The sequence below is a fragment of the Gracilinanus agilis genome, chromosome 1, assembly GCF_016433145.1.
Source record: "Gracilinanus agilis isolate LMUSP501 chromosome 1, AgileGrace, whole genome shotgun sequence".
NCBI lineage: Eukaryota > Metazoa > Chordata > Mammalia > Didelphimorphia > Didelphidae > Gracilinanus > Gracilinanus agilis.
Genome location: NC_058130.1, coordinates 210,657,242 through 210,677,897, shown reverse-complemented (window position 1 = coordinate 210,677,897; position 20,656 = coordinate 210,657,242). Strand labels below are relative to the sequence as shown.

The following is a 20,656-nucleotide window of genomic DNA, read 5'->3' as shown; positions in this document are numbered from 1 at the left end:
TACTAAGAACAATGTTGGGCAAACAGTAGGCACTAAATATTATAGCAGCAAGAGTAATAACAACAGTCCACAGCTTTTTTACCAAACATATAAGTTTACTGGCTAGAAAATGAAAAGGTAATTCTATCTTTCGGAACACGGTTCTGGAAGACAACTTTCCATTTGGAAACTAAGTTTGCCTTCACCTCAAGCCCCTGGTACAAATTATAATTTCATCTTGGCAAGTCATTCTGTTTTTATTATAATTTTTAAATAATTAATTTAGCCCTGGAGGGGCTTAGAAAAAAAGAAGCAAATGCTTCTTTGCCTGCTACCGTCTTAACCACAGCAAAAATACTGGTAATTTATGGCAGCAGATGTCTGAGGAAAAGACTAATTCCTGCTATAGCCATCCATCCAGGGCCTACCACGTCAGAAACTCTTCTGCACTTGGATTCTCCACCAAATTTGCTTCCATTATCAAGACTTGCCTGACAAGCTGCCATTTGTATTTAAATTTTTATCATTTATGTAACAGCTCTGATATTAACAGAGTCTCATTTGCACGTGTCAGAGGAAGAGAAAAATCACCTAATTAACCACTTTCCCCATCAGCAAAAGGAAAGGGAGGGAAAAGAAAAGCTGCCAATTTGTTCTCAACTCCTCTCCTATATTTTGGACTCTTTCTACTTTAATAGGAAAATATTCTGTCATAAGGGCTAAAGTATCATCTAATTAACAGAATTCTTAATGCATCAATTAGCAATATCTTCATTTTAGATTAACAAAGGAGTTCACTATCAAACTAAAGTTTCCTTTCTACAATACAAAAGTTATTATGAAAGAGAATATAGAATATAATCTCACTGAAAATGACACCAAAACATCAAGCAAGAAGCAGATATGCTCTATCAACTGCCAAACTAAAATCCTCTTCCAAAAAAAATCAAACATTAAAGTCAAGATGGATTTTGCTTTTCTACAAAGTAGTTTGTACTTCCAACTCTGAAGAAGAAAGTTCACTATGTTATGAACATGCCCCTGATTTGAATCTGAAGAACATACAGATTTTTCATCTTTCATTCATGATTCATCACATCAAAACTTTTAAAAGACCCAATGGTTTCTCCTTTAGAAACTACTGTATACTGCTGCCAGATATATCGCTCTAAAACACAATTTCAATCATGTCACCCCCCTTTGAAACTATTAACTGCTCACAAAACTGGTATCCAAAAGGTCCTCTGCAATACAGTTTGTTTCTTTTCTCTACTCCCGCCAAATTTTCTTGAAACACACTGCCAAGATTGACTGCCTTGGCACTGCTTCCTTGTTGTTTCCTCCACCTGGAATAATTTCTCCATGCATTTTCACTAGTTAAAATTGTATCTCTTCTTCACCATTCAATTTAAATAGTGCCTCTTCCCAAAACATAGCACTGGGTCCCTGGGATTTCCTCTTGTGAATTCTCATAGCATTTTATTTGTATTTCTCATAAACATTTTCCACATAGTTCATTTGTATCTCAATTATCTATAAATCTTCCTTATCCTCTTTACTGGGCTGTAAATGGAAGAGCAAGAGCTATTTCAGGTGTCAAGTTTGCAATCCTCTCAGCACACTCAAAGTAGGTGCTTAGTAAATATTTGCTTATCTTTCAATTTTGTTACTCTTCTTAAATTTTCAGAATTTCTATTTTGATATTCAACTGGGGTTTTTCGATTTATTAGTTTTCTTATTTACATGCTCAATTAACTGTTCTTTATCTTCTGTTGACTAAAGTGTTTGGATATGAGATGATTTAAAAAAAAAACCCACTGTACAATGAAGTGAGCAAAAGCAGGAGAACAAATTATACAATAACAACATCACTGTTACAAAGAAACAACTTTAAAGAACTTAAGAACTCAAAGCAGAGACCAATCAGGATTCCAGGAGACCAATGACATGCAATGACAGAGAAGTAACATAGAAAGAAGTAAAGAGTTAAACAATGAGACATGTTGGACGTGAATGGACAACATGGGAACTAGTATGATTTGAATAGGTATATATGCTACATAAGTTTAGTTTTTCTGGCATTTTTTCCCTAAGGAGCAAAGTACAAGAGAAAAAATGTTGTTTAATTGAAAAAAAATCTACATAAAATTTCCAAAAAAAAAATACATGTTGAAATATATTTCCTTTAAACACTTTTCTACTCTAAATGGAGTAATAAAAGATGATGATTGTGGAAATAAGTTTTGGAGCTCATGAACATACTAGTGGTTAATGGCAACATAAAAGACAATCTATGTGTAGTTTAAGTGGAAAGGAGGAGTATGTCATAGAAAGTGAACAGACAGAAGAATAAGAACTTATGGTCTTTGAAGGAACATTAATATGAAGAACAAAGTCCCTGAGTATAAGGGTAAGGGATAATGAGAAGAAAAAGACAATGATCCAGACACTAAAATCATTGAAAAATGAAAGAAAATGTCTTTTTTTTCTTTAAGTTGCTTTCTTTTAAGTTATTGCTAAACAACTACAAGTAAAGATAATCAAGGGATTATCTGGAGGTGGCAATAGCAAAGGAGGAATACTATGCCCCACAACCTCAATTTGGCAGGGAGGGTTTAACAGTATGGAGGTCAGGGGCAGTATAAAAGCATAATCATTACCAGAGAGGCTGATGAAGAAAAACATGATCATTAAGGAGACACTTCTGAGTGAGGATTAGAAGATGGAAAGAATGAGTAAGAAAGAGGTTTATGATGAAAACAAGTTTGATAATTATGGTCAGGCATGCCAAAGGGCAAAACAGAAGGTGCTAGCAGATCTAAATGGAAATGCTGGGAAAGTAGGATTGTGGTAAATGTGGTTGATGGTGCATAAATTAGCCACTGAGAGTTCAGTACCTTTGGGAAAGAATGAGTATTTATCCTTTCTCTAACTATATGTTCCAATTCCACTCCACTAAGCTCAAATCTAATCTATCCCTAAATTCTTATCATTTAATCGTAGCTAGTACTTTTCCCTGAATTTCCCTTCCATATTGCCTAAGTTATATTTGCTGTTCCAGCATTTGCCCATACTACTGCCTTGCCTTTTAGCCTTGCCTATGTACTTTTAGGGGCCTCATCCAGCTTTTTATGCTAACTGCTCCACCCCCGTACAATCCCCCAGCATCCTCTGTGCTCCCATCAATTGCACACCATACCAAGGCCAGGAGCCGTAGAAATCCCTGTTCCTGGATTCATCTCTAGACCTTATGGTCCCTCATTTAGATTCAGGAAGGCACCTCCCTCTCCTATATCACCACATTTCCCATTTTTAAGAAAAAGCAACTTCATTTGAAACAACATAAGAACAGTGCTTCATCCCAACCTGCTGTTTTAAATAAATAAGCATTTTACTGCAGCTTATCACATTATGCCAGGTAAATGTTTACAAGATGGCTCAACAAAATTTGACTGAAACTATCAAGCTAGAAGCATTCCAAGGATTTCTGAATCCAAATAAAAATTCCCAAATACTTTGTAACCTTTCCCCAAAGTTATAAACCAAAGGCAAAGAAACAACTCTAATACAAAAGCTCAACTTAAATTGAGAAGTAAGCTGCTGTGGATGGAGGGAAATCGCAAGTTTGAAAGTAATATAAAACCTTCACGTTGGTAACAAGGAATGGCAATTTTATAGGTCAGCTTAACAGAGTTACTCAGCACCTGGTTAAGAGTTAACTAAATGCATCCCTCACATAAAAGTCCCCAAAACCACAAAGGCTGTTTGTAATATTTGTGCCAACTTTACATCCACTGAAATCCTTGTGGAATGGGATAGGGTTGAGAAAGATGAAACCCACTACCTTATGCATTCTTGGTTGTTTTGAGACAGGAGCCACCAAAGCATAAAAATTAAGACTGAAAACACAGCTAGTGTTTCAAAATCACCAGGGGATAAAGATTCCTCCCTTCAGTTACTTAGAGGAGGAAAAAAAGACCACCAGTCAGATAAGTAACAATCACAGCTTTACCATGCAAGAGTAATATCTATTATTAAGTTGTAGAGGTCTGATTACCAGAAACTTGTATATGGAAACAAATATAGAACACCCCCATTTTCAGTGAGTGGTGACAAAGGTACCATAGATAATAGCATACAACTGCTGAATGGTGTAGCAATTTGACCTAAGCTGTTAGCTTGCTATAAATTATACCTCTTATATTCAACAAAGGCAGATCAAACTTGGAAAATGAAACATGCGAATGAAGCCTCAGTGTCTCTTATTTTTTATAAGACTATTAAAGCCACCTTGAACTATGATGAAGTAGAAAAATATCTAAGTTATATTTCATGGCTTGGGCCAGGACAAAACATCTGAGTGCCCTAGTCAAGGTTGGAAAATTATACCTTTTGTGAATTACTATTTCCCAAAAGCATTGCACATATACTGTAAAACATGCAACCTGACAATACAAACCAACAAAGATTATTAAACTACTATGTGCAACACCGAGTATGAGCCACTAGAGATATGAAAAAAAATCCCTTTTTTCAAAGAGCTTACAATCTAATAGCAAGAAGAAAAGGAATGCACATTAAAAAAAAAAAAAACCAGAAAATGGGGGATAATTGGTTAAATATAGCAGAGAGATCCAGATAAGATGTTATTAAGAAATTTGAAGAGAGAGGGATTACTTTCAGCTAGAAAGTTTCAGACAAAACTTCAAATAGGAGGTATCATCTTAACTGAGATACAAAGAAAGGTCAGAAATGTTATGATCAAAGACAGACATAGACTCACAAGAGAACAAGAAAGCAAGAAAAGGGAGTGGAGAGCAATTCAGTAATAGAAACACTCAACTAGAAAGGCAGTGTGGATCAGATCAAGACTGTGGAGGACCTGGATAAGGAGTTAAAACTTTATTCTATTGGTTCTCCAACTTTTTTTTTTGTTCCCAGTAATAATACAATTTGTATTATTGTTCACCAGAGGGAATCAGGGCATAACACAGGAAAGTTGAGACAGTCACTAATTTTGAGAAAAGTAACAACAAAAAGTTTAGAAAAGTATCAAAAGAACAAGGGAATGAGGGAGGGAATAAACAATATTCCCTTAAGTCTTATCATTTCATTGAATTTCTGGTATAAGTCTACTCCACTCACACAGCTATGACCCTGATATAGAACCTCATCACCTCGCACTTGGATTATTTCAAAAGCCTTTCAAGTAATTTTTCTGCCTCAAGTCACTAACTCCAGTTTATCCTCTATTCAACTACCAAATACTTTTTCCTAAGTACAGATTTGATCTAACACACACACACACACACACACACACCCCACCCCTCAATACTCCAGCATCTCCTTCTTACCTCTAGTAGTTAATATAAAATCCTCTCTTTCGTCTTTAAAAGTCTGTAACTTAGCCACCCATTCTTATGTTTCCAGGATTCTACTGTTTTATACCTTCATCACCACTGCACAGCATATTTCATTAGCTAGCTACATAGCACACAGGACACTTTTTGAGCTGGCTCTGTATCCCCCAAGCTTGGTATTCTATATCCTCACTTCTACCTACTATATTTCCAGGCTTACTTCAAGATCCAAAAATCTGGTTTCTGCATAATCAACTCCATTACTTGTACATTCCCTCTGAGATTATCTTCCATGTAAACTTTCTATATCTTTAATCAACACAGTTATCTAAATGCTGTCTCCTGAATCAGAATGTGAGTTCCTTGAAGGCAAGAACTATTTATACCCAACAAAACAGTAATCACTTGATAAATGCTTCTTGGCTATGACTTTATATGGTTTTAGAAATCCTAGCCATGAAAATAACAAGAAAAAGAAACCAAGGAAATAAGTATAGGAAAGGATTTTTTTTCCCCTTTTTTGATGATATGATGGTTTGCAGAATCCTAGAAAATTAAGAAAAATAATTTAAATAATTCATAGCTAAAATAAAACAGCAGTATAGAAAATAAATTCTTAAACATCTTCAGCTTTTTGATATATTAATGAAAAAAGCCAGAAGGAAGAGATAGAAAAACAAATCCCATTAAAAGTAGATGGAATGGGGGCAGCTGGGTAGCTCAGTGGATTGAGAGTCAGGTCTAGAGACAGGAGGTCCTACGTTCAAATCCAGCCTCAGCTACTTCCCAGCTGTGTGACCCTGGGCAAGTCACTTGATCCCCATTGCCCACCCTTACCACTCTTCCACCTATGAGACAATACACCGAAAGTTAAGGGTTTAAAAAAAAAAAAAAGTAGATGGAATAAAATATCTGAGAGTCCACCTAACAAAACACATGCAGTAAATATATAAACACAACTATAGAAAAAGCTCTTTATTAAATAAAGACAAATAAGTAGAGAGAATAACTGCTCATTCCAACAAAATAAAAATTATAATAATGTATAAATTAAATTACAAATTCAATGCCCCCACAAACTTCCACAATGTCACTTTATAGAGACTGAAAATAATAAAATTAATCTGGAGAAACAAAAGGGTCAAGAATCTCAGATAAAAAAAATTTTTTAAGTGAAAAAGAAATGGGCCTCTTGGTTCCAGATGTTAAAATATATACAAAGCACTGATGACTAAAAACTATTTAGCATTAGCTTAAAAAAAAAAAAAAAAAAAAAAAAAAAGGTTGACCCATGGACTAATTTCACAAGACACAGAAGCAAATACAGTAGCATACTATTTAAAAAAACCCAAAGATTGAAACTATTCTAGTAGGAACTCACTATACAACAAAAGCGATTGGGAAAACTGGAAAAATTTTTAAGCAGAAATTAGATTTAGAACACGATAATGAATTAAGATGGATGCATGATCTGGATATAAAAAGGTCATCATACAAATTACAGGATCAGAGAAAATGATAACTTCCACAATTGTGGTTAAAGAAAGAGTTCTTTAACAAATATGGGATAGAAAAATGATGTTTTTAATTTTAATGGCAAATTGAATTTAAGAGGTGAAAGAATTCTCATGGTGAAGATAAATCAGTAAGTGGTTAGAAAACTGAATCTGGAGGTCTGGGTAAGCACGGGAATAGAAATAACAGATTTTTGGAGTTAACTGTGTATATGTGATAACTGAAGTCATAGGAATAGAAAAGATGAGACAGTTTATATGTAGAAAAAAAGGATATGGAGTAAAGACAAAACTTTGAAGAATAACGAAATGGAAGGAGGAGAGAAGGACAAGCAGCTTAGTGAAGGACATGGGATACCAGACAGGTCAGAAAAGCATTATGAAACCACACTCTATATGAGGAAAGAGTATTAAAAAAAAGAAGGTTTCTAGATGAAATGAAATATAATGAAAATTAAAATAATAATAAAATTAAAAAGACTTTCATGGGACCTGCCCTGCTGCAAGTTATACTTTTATAACTATTTCCTTAACTACTCAGGTTCTAGTCAAGGCTCCAAATCAAGTGACAACCTACTTCTCCTTTTCCCTAAAAAGGGGTACTTAAGAATAAACTCCTCTGACAAGAACAAACACTAGTCAGTAAACAAATAACTCATTCATGGCTACAGGAAAAGAAAATCTTCTCCCCTAAGGAATGGCTGGGAACCTAAATTAGAAATAATGAAATGTCAGGGACATTGAGTGTTGTAGTTATATATCTTATATCCCCAGAACCCCTCTCTAAGTCAAATATATGGTTTAAACAAAGGCATTCTTTGTTATATTCTTAACCAGAAAACATAACTGTTTTATACTTACATGCATCATTCAGCTATCCTTAATACCTTTTATATTAAAGGTAGTACTTCTGAATCCCACTTTAATTATCTGTACACAGGGGAGTGCAATTTGTTCAGGTTATATAAATCATTGCCATCCTCATATCACTGTCTTTTGCTGGCTGTAAAGTAGCCAGGGCTTTCAACTTAGAGTTCATGTCCGTTAAGTAATAAAGATGGTCAAGATGTCACCAACTACGAAACCCACAGTAACCATGAAAGCTACTTGACATTATTAAAATCCCAGCACTGGGACTCTTCCTCTGAAGCTGCATTCTCAAGCTGGGAATTGACAGTATCACTTTTCTAAACAAAAAGTTGAATGACTGTTCCAGGAACAATCTTTTAACCATGAGAGAGAACAACAAAATCCAAGTACATATGTTATATCTGAAGTTGAAGACTAGATTTTTTGATGAATCAAATCCAGCCTTGCAAACCTACAAGTCAGTGGCTTGTAGATCTGCATTAACATTGTGGCCTGTCAAAGGAATCCCAATGACAATACATTCTTTCTCCAGTGAATACTGGAATAATCCAGGGATGTGTCCTGTGACTTTCTTAGTCTTCCACAAGGTTCAGAGTTAAAAGGTTATCTCTCAAGGACAGGCTTTCACAAACAAACAATTACAAAATCAGAGCACAGAGGGAGAAAAAAAAATACCATTAACCTGTATTAGGTAATGCCAAAGGTTAAGTCAGTAGAGTATTTTTAATAAAACAAGAAGAGAATATTTTAATTGCATCATAGCTTACTAGGGCTCCTCAGGGGGGAAACTCCAACTCACAGTCAGAAAAATGTGTGCAAATAAGGAGAGAACAGGAAAGACTGTTTAAAAAGGACCTTATCTGAAAGCATTATTTCCAGTTCCTAATTAAACTGCTATACTTTTTACTAACATCATATCACTGAGATTTTTTACAACCCACTTCTTGCTCCACTGTATTCAAGGGTTAGCATTCCTCTGCATAACTGCTGTTGATCCATAGTTCAGTTAGGGTTTTATTCAGAAAGATGTTGGTGTTACAAACATCTTATCATAGCAGGATGATTTCAGAAAAATCTGGAAAGACTTCCATGAACGAATACAAAGTGAACAGAAGAGTAAAAGAGACATTTCTTGATAAATAACTGTGAATGACCTAGTTATTATTCTCAACAACACAGTGATCCAAGAAAATCTCAGAAACTCATAATGAAAATTGCCATTAGCCTTCCAAGAAGGAACTGATGGTTTCTGAATGCATACTAAAGTATAATATATTTCATTTTATTTCTTTTTTTTTTTAATTTGAAATCTCTTCCACAAATGACTAATTTGATTACACATGTAAAATCTATATCAGATTGCTTACTCTCTCAGGGAGTGGTGAAGGCTGGTGAGGGAAAGAAGGTCAAAAGAAAAGAGAGAATTTGGAACTCAAAAAAAAATTTTTTTTAAAGAATGTAAAAAAATTATTTTTCTATGCAATAGGGAAAAAGTTATTAAAAAAAGAGACATTGAGTCATTATATAAAACTTGAGCTTTTCATAGCCAAATTCTAGAGTTATCAGGTCAAAAGAAGATAAATAGTGCAAACAGGCAAAAAGCAACAGTTGAAATATTATGGAGCCAATTTCAGGACAACATAAGATTCAACACTTTCCAAGTTAAAGGAGTAAAGGGCATAGAATATGACATTACAGAAGGCAAAAGAGATAGGATTATAACCAAAAATAACCTACCCAGCTAGACTGTGTATAGAAAAACCTTTAGGGGGAAAGATTTTTTTTAAATCCTTACCTTCCACTTTAGAATTAATACTGTGTATTGGTTCTAAGGCAGAAAAGTAGTAAGGGTATATGATTTAGGCCATGGGAGTTAAGTGATTTGCCCAGGGTCACATAGCTTCGGAAGTATCAGAGGCCAGATTTTAACTTAAGACTTCCCACCTCCAGGCCTGGTTCTCAATTCCCAGAGCCACTCAGCTACATGCGAAAAATAGATATTTAATGAAAAAGAAGACTTGAAATGATTTCTAATAAAAAAGACCAGAGGTGAAGAGAAAATCTGACAATTAAATAGCATAAAAGATAAAAGAAGCATAAAAAGGTAAACATGAAAGCATAATCATAAACGAATTAATAAATTTAAACTGTTTACATTCTATATGGGAATACGATACATTTAACTCCTAAGAACTTTATCATTATTAGGAGACTTCATAGGCAATAGGCACAGGTGTGAAAAAATGAAGTAAGAGTGAAGAATAAAGGAAATACACTGGGGAAAAGGGGGAGAGATGAAGTATAATGGGGGGAAATTTTCCCACATAAAAGAGGGATACAAAGAATAAATATTATAATGGAGGGGAAATTTGGAGTCAGTTGGGCAATGCTTGAAACTCATCACTGCAATTGGTTCAAAGAGTTTGAAGTTGAATACACATTCAACTGAGTATAGAACTATCTGACACAACAGGGAAATGAGAAGGAAAGGGATAAAAAATGGAAAGGAGAGAAATGATAAAAAAATAAAATAAAATGAATTAAGGGAGGCAGTGGTCAGAAGCAAAACAGACTGGGGATGGGAAGAAAGGGCAGGGATGAAACAGAAGAAAATAGGATGGAGGAAAATACTCAGTAATTATAACTGTAAATGGGAATGGAATGAGTTCACCCATAAAATAGAAGCAAATAACAGAACGGATTAGAAGAAACCAGATTCAAACCATATGTTGTATACAAGAGACACATGTAAAACATAAAAATACACAAAATTTAAATAAAGGGCTAGAGCAGATTCTAGTATGTTTTAGCTGAAGTAAAAAAAAAAAAAAGGTAAAGATAACGATCATAAATCTCAAAGTAAAAGCAAAAATAGACCTAATTCAAAAGATAATCAGGGAAACTAAAGTTTCTTTGATAAATGCCTCAATTCTCAAATATCTAAGAAAATGAGACAAATTTGTAAAAATAAGACCCATTTTTTAAAATGATAAATAATGAAGGGACATGAACAGGCAATTTTCAGAAGAAAAAAATCAAATCTATCAATAGACATGTGAAAAATGGTCTAAATCACTATTAATTAGAGAAAGGCAAATAAAAATAGCTCTGAGAACCACCTCATACCAACCAGAAATCACAAATGCTAAAGAAGATAAGGGAAAATGAGTATATTTATGAACTACTGATGAAGTAGTGAACTGCTCCCATCATTCCGGAGAACCACTGGGAACAATATGCAAAGGGCTCTAAAACTGTATAGCATTTGACCTACAACCTGGGGACACAATTTGACCTTGTGCTCTCTAGCAAGGCTCCAGAGGAAAGTGAACCCCAACATAAAGAACAAAGGAGGTGAGGCTCCTTAAAATATCTTCATTAAGTTCCCTAAAGAGAGAGCCCATAACCTAAATTTCTCTCTTCTTTGAGAGTTCACTCTCTGAAGTTGCCTTTCCTTGGCATATCTTATATATCAAAATGCAGAGGCTGCTGTCATGCTGATGGAAAGGTCAGGTATTCTGGTCTTTCTGAGATCTCAAGGTCATCATGCAGTAAATGGCAAGGCAGAGCAGACAGAAAGGGAAATTGCAGTTTAGGAGTCCCTCACAATGATTTTGACCACCACTCAAATTATAATCTCCAAATTATCTGAGTGCTTTTATATATAGTCCAAACAAGATGTTTCCAGTGTGTTTTCAATTGACTGAATTAATTATCAAAGCATTATATTCCTCTCAAGTGGATTAAGGACTTATTCCCAACTAGTTTACATTTCTAAATGTAATAGTTTACATTCCTAAATGTAAACTATTAAATGGACTGATTCAAATGAGGTGTCAGGGAATTATGTGATTAAATGGGGTGGAGATAAAACCCATCTTAAATTTACATTTTTTTTATTTCACTTGAATCTCATAACAAGCTCATGTGACAGTTAGCAGAAGGACTTCAAAGATAAATTACTATAGATCATTGTATGACAGATTTATGTTGTTTCCAAAGGACTTAATACAAAATTCTAGGGACCCTGTTGAGAGCCAGTATAGATATCTTAATTCCAACAAGGAGACAATGTAGCACTAGTAAAAGAATGTTTATGTGGAAGTGAGGAAAAATTATTTCTAGCGTTGATACAACCAATAACCATTATCTAACATATTCCATATCACTATACTATATAAGGCCTTCAATAAAGAAATTCATGATTCAAATATGTATTGGAGGACTTCATCCCTCAAGCTGCTTCCAGCTCTAACATGCCATGATCCTCCAAACTCACTTATTATTATCCATATTTAAAGTATAGACTGCTGAAGTGACTGGCCAGTATTTGTGTAATTTCAAACAACTGAAACTTGTACTCATGGTGCCAAGTCTCAGAGATTTTCTCTGACTGTGCTGGAGGCACTTAATTCTGGTGCCTACAAATGAAAGTTTTTGAGAGTGGTACTTCTTATCTTGAAGAAATAAATGAGGAAATGCCAATTATCTCTATAAGATCTTTTCCTCCTAGCACCAAGGTGTTCAGCACACACCTATTTTAAAACTTGATGACCCCAAAATCCCAAAACAGATCATTTTAAAATAAAAACCAAGTATGGAGATTTTCATACAAATGATAACATTTGTATTAAAACCAAACAAACTTCAGGGATTATATCAAATCAATTCCTATGGGATTTGTGTCCAGTCTAATCCACTATTCAGGCTCAATCTCATTAACATACCAGGCTTAATTGGCATTTCATCCCTATATTGTGTCTTCAAAATGAACAAGGTGTAATTATGGTAAAAAGAGCACTTCAATGGTTTTGGTTTAATTCCTGTCATTCATCTTCATCAGAATAAGCACAGATGTTCTATTGGGAGATAGAGAGGGAGATGAGCTGCTTTCAAATGACACTTTTTACTTTAAAACTTTATTTAAAATAAAAGTTATTTAAGTGAAATTTACAACACAGTATTTTTCTCCCTTTGTTTCAGTTGCTATAGGGCATTAACTTTCAAAAGCTGGTTCCGCTTAATTTGATTTTTTATTTTCAAATGAACAGCTGTGTTTAAGTCTAAAAAGCTCTTTGTTTAAACATACAGAGAGCTAGAAAGGGTTTGAACAAAGCATCCCTCTGTAAACACTTGATTACCAGGAAGGCCTGTTTTTTCAAAGTAATCTAGGATTTGTGTTTTCATGATTTTTTTTGGTTTCATTATTTTTTTTACTCTAGGTTTTCTCTCTGTTTCAGTTCATGAAAAACTTTCATCATTTTATAGGCATCTTGAATAACAAAGACACCAAGGTGCTAATTTACTTGATCACTTCATTTAAATCAAAAGATAAATAAAATTAAGATATGGGAAAGTATTATCCAACCAAGAAGGTTTATAATACAACTTCCAGAAATCAAACTTAATTATTGGCCCTAAGAGCCATTAGGTAGTATTTATGTGAAAACGTATTCAAAGAGACCTATGGAAAACCCCAAAAGAACTGTATGATTTCTTATATTTGCACTTTACAGAATAACTAGCTTCCCTCAAACCTAACTTTGGGTAAAAAGAGAAATTTACCATATGGCTCGATGCATCTATATAGATCTAGATAGTTTTATAAGCTTCTATGTTTTTGTGGCTCTATATTTAGAACTCTTTAAATAAAACTGACTAAGAAAGTTGCAATAATATACACTTTTTAAGCTCACTAATTGAATGTTGCCATTGCAAATACTATTTTGGATGAGCTACTAAATATGTAATTAAGGAATTAAGATTCATATCCCAAGGGATATGATAATTATTCCCTCGCATCCATTCTGATATTTTCTCAAATCAAATATCCTGTTGTTGGCAACAATAATCACCTCTTTTAGACTATCGTTTCTGTTTAAGAACCACTAACATAATATACACTATATAAAAGCAATCCCAATATTTAGGGTCTGCTTTGAAGATTACATAAGTACCGAGTCAAAAACTAAAAGGAAATGAAGACCATATAGTCCAACCTAAGGGTAGGGTTGTGTGTGTTTGGGGCGGGGTGTATGAAGAACAGCCCCTTTCTTAAATCATGTCAAATAACTGTCCTTTCAAATTTCTACCAATTTCTCCTGGATCTGCCCATTGGGGCAAAACAGAAAAAGTCTATGCCCTACTCCATAGGACAAAGCTTCAAATATTCAAAGTCAAATACCTCTTCTGCAGGTTAAATATTCTGAATTCCTGCTATAAATTATCATATACCATTAGCTTGCCATTCTGATTACCTTGGTATAGATGCTGTTGACTTGTCAAAAAAATTTTTTAAAAAACAGGATACTTAGAAATAAATAACAATATCCTAGACATGGTATCATCATTACACCTGTCCTAATGCAGAATAGAGTGCATGTTTTCTTAGATGTCCCAAAAGTCAATTCATGTAGAGCTTGTAACAAACTAAAAAGCCTCAAATATTTTTCAACGAACTACTGAAATCTAGGCATATCTCTCCCACCTTTTATTGTTAAGATGACTTTCTAAACTGGTGTGAGATTTTACATTTATGCTTCAAAATTTATTTCATTAGATTCAGCCCAAATATTCTATTGTCAAGATCTTTTCAGATACTACACGTTAACTATCTCTCTCCCAGATTAACATCCCTTGTGAATTAATAAGCATATACCTACACTTTCATTGAAATAAATGATAAAAATGTCATACAGGACCAAACACAAATCATTAAGGTACTTCATCAGAGCCATTCTTTCAAATGACACTAACTAATTAACAACTTACTCTTCAGACAACTAAAAAGTTCAAAAAGCACTTAACTGCATCTTTCAACTATCCATATCACTTTGTTGCAAAATCTATAAGCAAAGCATGAAAGACATTATCAATTGAAATACTAAAATATAGGTAAAATATAGGTTCAGCATTCGCCTAATCTATAATTTTTATACTGGACGAACAAAAGGAAATGAAGCAAATAGACAATGAGAATAATCTGTTTCTGAAAGGCCACTCATTCTGGTGCATGATAGTCAACATTTCCTAGCTATCCAAATTAAGTATCCATTTAATAAGACATTCTGGAATTTTACCCAAAATTGGCCTATAGTCTGGAGATTCCATACACTTCTCCTTTCTTATAAAATGGATCATTAGTCTTTTTACAATCCTGCGGCAAATTTACAAGTCCTCCAAAATCTTTTAAGTCTCACTTTGCAACAGTATTTGCTAATCCTTCTAGTATGTTTAGATTTCTCATTAGTCTATCTCAAAGTTTTATAACCTTTTTTGTGTCATGGCCCCACTTTTAGTTTGGGAAACATACTTTATAATAATAATGTTGTTTTATAAATTTATATTATTATAAAAGATCTAATTATGCTAAAATAAAATAATCAAAATATGCTTTTCAAAAAATAATTTCACACAACCCAATTTAAGAATCCCTGGCCTAGTTCAAGTATTTATCAATGAGTATCATTAAGAACTGTCCCTTAATATTTAGTTCATTCTAGTCCAATATTTTCAAAATTTAGACATGAAATATTTGTGTGCTTTAAATAGATTGAAAGTACTGGCAAACATCCATCTAGAAATGTGAAATACTATAAAATTAAATAAAGTCAAGAATGTTTTGTTAAAAAGATGAAATGGCTTATTTTTATACTAAAAAATGACCATGGGAGAATTTTTATACAGTTTCACTTCAATTATTTAAGATAATGAATATGACTAGCATTAAAATTCTCTTAGAATTCTAATTCATAGCATATGGAGCAAGGGTTAGGTAAAAACTTCTTGAAGTAAAAACAGTTAGCTTCCCCTACCAAACTTTTCTATGCTTCACATATGGAAAAATTTTTTTTACCTTGAGAACTGACAAAGACATATAAAAAAGAAGAAAAATTAATCAAACATTTTTAAATATTACATTCCTAATTTATTACATCTCATTTAAAGACAATTTTTAAAACAGAGGAAATGAAAGAAAAAGTCAATATTTTTCATCCAAAGATAATTATGCAGAGTATGAGTTTTCTTTTCTTTTTTTTTAACCTTCTAAAATACAATTTCCCTTCTGAAATTTATAAATTGAAGAAAGGAAAAGTAAACAGTAACTCTTCTCAGGAATTTTTAAATGAGACATATATTTGGACATGGTCAATAATGAATTTGTTTTACTTGATTATGCTTGTTATGAGATTTATTTTCCTTTTTTTAAAAGGGGAGAGAAAATGAATTTTTATTCATTGAAAAAATTAAACTAAATTTAAGAAATAAGTCATCTCAAAGTATAGGAGAATGGTGCCAAGGAAGACATAAAATTCAAATCCTAAAGTCATAATGCCTTAAAAATTAACTACTAAGACAAAAATCTGTCAGTCATGAAAGCAATAAAGTAGCACAACAGAACAAAAATTGGCTTGCCCCATTACTTGAGGGAACAAATGTCATATATTCCATTGCCCTTATACAATGAGGGAAATTAATTAAATGAAAAAGGAGTTGGAGAAAAAGGAAAAATAAATGAGTTTAGAGATTTGAAAAGCTTATAAAGTTACAAAAAATGAAATGAAAAATGTTGAAATTTGATCATGATGCATGAGAGAACAGGAGGAATCATGAATACTACTTAATGTAGTCAGGAAGACCATGTCAAGATTATGTAGAAAAATTGGAAAATCTAAAAGGGCAGCATAATGAAATGAGCTAAAATCTAGCCTTAGACACTTACTAGCCATATAACCCTGGGCAAGTGGCAACCACTGTTTGCATCAGTTTCTTCATCTATAAAATTACAAAAATAATAATAATAATAATAATAATAATAATAATAATAATAATAATAATAATAATAATAATAATAATAATAATAATAGTAATAAAATAGCACCTACCTCCCATGGCTATGGTAAGGACCAAATAAGAAAATAATTGTAAAGTGTTTAATATAGTGCTTGACACCTAGTAAGCACTATTTAGATGATTATGGCAACGATGATATCATATGATGATGATTACAATGACAACAGTGACAATGACAACAACACTATCTTATTCTGGTAACTCTCATTAAAAAACAAACAAACAAACAAACAAACAAAAAAACCAAGCAACAAAAATTTACCAAACTCCTACTATGAGTCAGGTACAGAATTAAGTGCCAAGGATACAAATACCCAAAATAAAACTATACCTATTCTAAAGAAGCTTACATTCTTAACAAAGATGCCCAAAAAAAATCTATGAGTATATTCTGAGTGAATAAAAAGACAACAAATGAAAATAAATACAAGATAATTAAACAAAAAGTAATAAGAAGACCATTAGTGGATTAGAGTAATAAGAAAAAGAATCTTATAGAAAGTGGTTCATGAGGTTTTTTTCTTTTCCTCGGTAAGAAAATCCATCAGGCTACCAATAACCAATAAAACAATAGTTCGGTGATCTCTTTTGAGGATCAAAGACCAAAGTCTACAACAGTAGTACTGAACCTATGGCACAGGTGCCAACAATGGCATTCAGAGAACTCTCTGTGGGTAAGCAGCTACATACCTCCCAACCCCCCTCAGTTTTTTTACTAAAAAGACAGAGCTGCTCTCTTCCCCGCTACACCACACCTGATATTTTTCACATCCCCCCTCCCTCTGCCCAAAAGCCCAATGGGAGCTCACAGAGGGTAAGGTGGGCAACTCACAGGCGGTAGAGCTGGAGGGGAGCAGAGCACTCAGACCACTTCCCTCACCCTCTCTATAGCTGCTGAGGACATTCCTCACTTCCTTTGCCCCTCCTCCCAGCAGCCCAATGGGAGTGCTTTCCCCTTCCCCAGTGTGTGGTAGGGTGAGGAGGGAAGGGAAACATGTGGTACTTTGTCTCCAAGAGGGCAGGGTACAGCACATGATGGTTGTTGTTGTAGTGTTTTTTATTGTTGTTGTTTTTTGTTGTTTTTTTTGGGGGGGGAGTAGCGGCACAGGGAGTGGGGCATGTCATACCATCTCTAAAAGGTTCATTGTCACTGGCCTATATCATCCTGAATCATTAAATACAGTTTTGGAAGTTTATTATTTAGCCTTTCTCCTAGATATCCCAAGACATCTCCAAATGGTAAGTAGCTAATGAGGAGGTGTTCCACAACATTCTCTCAGTTCCTCTCAGATTCAGTGATTGATGATGGAACATCACATGTCCTGGTTCTATGATCAGGTACAATCTGGCTAAAGGTAACACTATCAGTTGACCATGAGCTCTACCTTAAAAGAAAAAATGTATTCTATGAAGAGGAACTGCATTTCAGATACAGAAGACAGTCAATGCAAATGTAAAAAGATATAAAAGTCAGGAAAAAGTCCACATAAAAGTAAGAGAAAAGGTCAGTGGAGACTGAGAATGAGAGTGATATGAAATGAGAACAAAAGCAGAGGTGGAGACCTGGTTGCAAATGGCTTTAAAAATTAAAACAAGGAATTTCTGCTTCATCCTGAAACCACTGGAATTTAAGGAAGAGAGTGGCATGTTCAGATATATACTTACAGAAAATTATTTTTTCTGATACTTGGAGCATTGACTGAACTGGGAAACAAAGTGAGCCAGGGAGACTAAGGCAGAGTTACTACAATTTTCTAAACAAGAGGTGAGGAGGGAGTGAACTAAAAAAGGGAAAGAGACTTTGTAAAAATTCACTTTGGGAATCTTAACAAGCACTTAAATTGAATGAATAATTTCAGTAACAAAAGGGATATAATCAAGGAAAAGGAGATGGGTTGGTCATACAATAAAGATGAGGAATAAAAGGAAGCCACCTTGATTTCTATGACACCACCCATGAAATACAAAAAGATGAAAACAAAACAAACAAAACAAAAAACAGCTTACATCATGAAAAAAATTGGAGAACTGAAGAGGATAAAGTGTGACTGAACTGTAATTATATCATCTATCCCCACATTAAAAAGATCCCTCTTACAATGACTTAACTCTGAAGACCAAAGGGGCATAGATTAAGAGCTGAACAGGGTCTTAGAGGCAACCTCTTCTTTTAAATATGAGGAACTGGCAATAGAGAGGTTAAATGACTTGTTGAGAATATTACAACTGGTATCAAAGGCACAATATGAATGATTCAAAGTCTGTTCTCGCCACATTGCTATAAGATTTTAATACACGTCTGTTTCTGGATGAAAGGAAATATGCCTCTGAAAAAGGGATGTACTTAGAATCTTGGTCATTATATCTTTAGAGCTGTACTTCAAAAGAATACATGGAAAACTAACTTAAGGGAAAAGGTCAAGAATTATGACAATGATCAAAGGTCAAAAGAGAAAAACCAGCAAAATCAGGTACAAACTTGTCAACTCGAAAAGAGAACATGTCAATGCCCTTCATCTGTGAGGATGATGCTACTGTGCAGACTGTCTGGAAGGCCTGAGTAATATTACTATGTTCCTCACAAGGTGTTAAGTGCTAGGGAGAGTACAAGAGAAATGAAAGACAGGTGAGTGGCCTTAAGGACTTAAAATCTTGTCCAAGAAAAAGGGTAAAAAAACCATGGAACAATTATAAAACTATTACGTATTGAACTATGGGTTAGTGAAAAAAGCACCTTCAGTTCTGAGGAGCAAAAGGTTAAAGGATATTGGATTAAATTCATTTTAAAGTCAAGTATTTCTGGTTCTATGGATCACTGTGGTCTAGAAGTCAAACATTTCATGGTGAAGGGCAACTTTAATTACAACCTGAAAAATGAGTAGGATTTAGCTAAATGAAAAAACTTATGAAAACATATTCTCTGCTACTGTTTTTAAACCAAACTTTGCATTTATTAAATTATCAAATTTCCACTTTTAGAAAGAGTTAAGAGGAATTGAGAAGAATCTGTTGGAAACGAACACTAACATGACTCTATGAAGGATGCACCTTCATTCATTGAAAATATACATTGACAAAAATAATACTCAAAATAATAACTGGTGTTTTATAGCTGGTCTCAGGCTTATCAAGTACTTTACAAAGATTCTATTATATATTTTATTCGCAAATCAATGCAAAGGTTAGTGTTTAGATGTATTATTATCCTCATTATAATTAAGTGATTTGTCCAGGATGACAAAGGTTCCAGAGTCTAAGTTAAAGATTTCAATTCTGGGTCTTCTCCCCAACCCCATTCTTTTTTTGTTTTAATATTTTATTTTTTTAATTTTTAGAAAAAATTTCCATGGTTACATGATTCATGTTTTTACTTTCCCCTTCATCTCCCTTCATCTCCCACCCCCCAAATAAGCCAACGTGCATTTCCACTGGTTTTAACATGTCATCAATCAAGACATATTCCATATTATTGATAGTTGCATTGGTGTGGTCATTTCGAGTTTACATCCCCAATCATGTCCCCATCAACCCATGTGTTCAAGCAGTTGTTTTTCTTCTGTGTTTCCACTACTGTAGTTCTTCCTCTGAATGTAAGAGCTCAGCAATTCAGGGTCTTTTGAATCTAATTCCAGGTATATTATTAAAGTGTTATCCACTAATTATGGAGATGATTAATTGGTATCAAACCCAGGCATGGTATCATAGCATGGCCATCTCATGTCACATCTGAAATGCCTTTTGAAGGACATTTTCTTTTAAAGTAAAAAAAAATTTTTAAGGGAACAAAGTTATTCTGAGAAGAAATATCATAATAAACTGTCCAAGGAAGGATGACTAAAAGTGAAGAAGAGGGGAATAAAAAAGTAGTAACTTTTAGATAGAAGTGATTTTTGTGCCCCCCCAAAAAATGGTAGCCTTAAAAAAATGACAGGTTTCATTTATTTTTAAATTCTTAAAGACATTTTAATAGGGTCACTGGAATTCATGGTAAAAAAAAAAATTATTCCACATGACAAATCCATTGCTAAATCTTCTTGTTTTAATCTTCACAAGACCTCTCATATACGTTCTCTTCTCTTC

The 20,656-nt window shown here is 33.9% G+C and overlaps 1 protein-coding gene across 1 annotated transcript in view; it reads right to left on the bottom strand.

The window, feature by feature from the left end:
- MAD1L1 (mitotic arrest deficient 1 like 1) overlaps positions 1-20,656 on the bottom strand; it is a 941,076-nt gene that overhangs the window by 691,168 nt on the left and 229,252 nt on the right. The window lies entirely within an intron of this gene.